Genomic DNA, 3,099 nt, shown 5'->3' with positions numbered 1-3,099 from the left:
TGAGACACGCACCACAGGACCTGAGGTTGCTCCTCTCGATGCTCCTCAGCATACGGATGTCCATCCTCTCGAGGACATCTTTGCTCCCACCAGTGACACTTCTTTCGATGTCACTGAAGGCCCCTCAGGTACTCCATCTTCCTACCCCTTCATTTCTTCTAACCTTGAGCCTTTTGCTCACACTTCTTCTTTTGCAGGTCCTTCTTTGATGCATCAGCCTAATGCTCAAAAAGTGAAAGAGGGAGAAAGAGAGAAAGATGATGGAGGAGAAGAAGATATTGATGATGACTATGATATGGCATCTGACATCAAACTTCTCCTTCCAGCCGTTGATACCATTCTCTCCAGGGTCAACGAAGTTCACCAAGAGATGTCCCGCCAAGGCGATCTTGATACGAACTTCCTAGCCCTCCAGACGGACGTTCAAGAAGTTCAAAGTCAGCTCCAGACTCTCCAAGAAGCTGTTCATGCCAACAACGACGCCATTGCTGTTCTTCACCGCAGGGCTGATGATGCTCAGGCGATTGCTGATCAGCAAATTGAACTTCTTCAGCAAATCCTGGATGTTGTCCGTCAACCAACTCCAGTGAGTGAACCTTCTTTCTCTGCCAATGATCGCGCACAGCTCCATGAGATGCGTGAGGCAACGACAACTCTAGCCAATGCTTTGCAAAGGCTGGAGGATTCCCTGGTTCTCCAGCGACAACGCTTGGACGAACTCTCTGGCCAATTCTCTCAAGTCTTAGCTAGAGAGGGGGAGATGAGGTCCAACGCTGGTGGATCATCTGATGCTGCTCCTACAGCTTCTCAGGTTGTTGGCCCAGTATCAGCTTCAGTTGCAGTTGAAGCTGAAGCAGTTGCTGCTCCTGTAATCCCTACCACCGAAGCTGCCCAAGCTGAGGTTGTAGAAGCCATCCCTAGGGATGATGTTCGTACCGTCACTGCTGCTGGTGATGATGATGATGTTGATGAGGATGAAGATGATGATGATGAAGACGATGATGAACCTGTCATTCCAGACACCGGAGATGATTTAGATGGTGACGACGACGATGATGATGAAGATGACTTTACCATCAAGTTCCAAAAGCCATCAACCGTCACCAGAGGTGTTGCCCTCGAGGAATCTCAATCCTAGGGGAGCAAAGGCAAGGCGAATCGACTCCATCAGGGCACCAGGACCCCAAGTCGAAAGGCAAGGCGGTCGCTGAAGAAGGCAACTTGAAGGTACTTTTCTCATGCCTTCAACAAACCTTATTTGAAGACTCTACCTCTCAGGTAGTGATCACTTCAGAGTATCAACTTCATATCCCTTCAAAAACCTGCGGTCAACTAGAGTGGGTATCTGATCAACCCAGCGCTTATGCTCCAACAGACCAGAAGATGTCTCAGCTTAAGGAGTCGCTCGACCAGACTAGAGTAAAAATTCCTCTTCGTACCTCTAGTGGTGGTGAGTTTGACTTCCTTTCTGAAGCTGAAAGACTCGAGGCATTAAGGGCTGAAGAAGAGCTAGAGCTTCAAAAGAAGCAGACTGAAGACAGCCTAAAGTTGGCCAAGTCACTAGCTGCTAAAGTCCTTCCCAAGAAAAAGTCCAAGAAAATGGTGAGTGTTGTCCAAGCCCAAACTAAACTTCTTTCAATGGAAGAAGCTGAACGCAAGAAGAAGTTGAAGCTAGTGGACAAGGATAAGCAATGGAGCTAAGCAAAGCTGAAAAAGAGACTAAGTCCCCGCCCAATCATCAGCGTCAGCATCAGCAAACGATCTAAAGACGGTGGAACACTAGTCTCAATGCTCATCACCAGGGACAATCTTGATGCCGTTACCGAGTACCCTTCCTACCTTGGCCACTATGGATACAGCGAATGGATGGAGATCAGACAAGCCATTCAGCAATCCAAGTCGAGWCACAAGACACTTATCGAGGACACCATCAACGAGCTCATCAAAAGGATGTCCAAGTATGTCAAAGTCCCTGATAGGCCAACTCTGAAAAAAGGTGGGAAGAAGAAAATAAAGCTCTCTGATCCTAATAATGGACCATCCCTAAGGAACGAACATGAAACAAAGTTCTCCTTRGATGAAGTCCTGAAGGGTCATATGAGCACTGACATTTCTATGTTGAATCTTGACTTGCCAGATAAGGGTCCCTATATACCCAACTCTATGCATTTTAAACCTGAGTTAGGAGTTATATTCTTTGACTATGAAGGTGAAGTCAGATTTCAGAGAATGTCAGAGCTACATCTATGTCCAATGGATCATTTGGTTTATCTCTTGCTCTGGATAGATGATAGCATGCCTAGAAAAGTCGTCGATCTGAAGATACGAAGGGATTTCCTACGTCGAAGAAACCTTGGTGAAAATATACCTGGTTACATAGATCTAAGTGTTCTAGAATAAGATTCTCTTTGTAACTACAATCCATTTTTCTTTGTAAATCCTTTTCTATATCTTCTTTCATTGATTGTATTTACATTCTGTAAATTCTGAACATGTACTGTAATACTTGTATTATTTCCATTGTTTAATAAAATGAGTATTTCATGTACTTCATTGAAAAAGATCACTGAAAAAAGTAATAGGGACACAAGTCTGTGAGTTCCAATGTTACTTTTTCTGTTCACTGACAGTCTATAACTCAGTGAATAAGCTTTCAGTTTCAGTTTCCGTCCTTGTAATTTTCTTAGATATAACTTAAGAAAACTCTCAAGCTGAGACTAACCAAACTGAAAAAGATCCCAAAATAGTAAAAAGGGACATGTACTTTATATGTAATTTTTCCTTACTATTATTTAATAAGATAACCTTCTTTATGTTATCTTGTTATCATCAAATAGGGGGAGATTGTTGATCCTCTCTCAGTAATTTGATGATAATCCCTTTTTCCTTTCACGTTGTATTTATGTTTCTGTATTTTCAGTTCCAGCGATCATCACTGAGTATGTTCAGTGATCGCTGAAGAACTTGCATTATAAATATATCAGAGACAGCAATACTTCAAGAAGACAACACTCACACCAAAGATCCTTCAGCAAACGTCGAAGACTGAAACTGAAGATTAGAGACTGGCGAGTACGTGATCTGAAGCGGTATTCAGTG

The sequence above is a fragment of the Cynara cardunculus genome (assembly GCF_001531365.2).
Source record: "Cynara cardunculus var. scolymus isolate 2C chromosome LG 12, CcrdV1, whole genome shotgun sequence".
NCBI classification, from domain to species: Eukaryota; Viridiplantae; Streptophyta; class Magnoliopsida; order Asterales; family Asteraceae; genus Cynara; species Cynara cardunculus.
Note: the sequence above shows the minus strand (reverse complement) of the source record.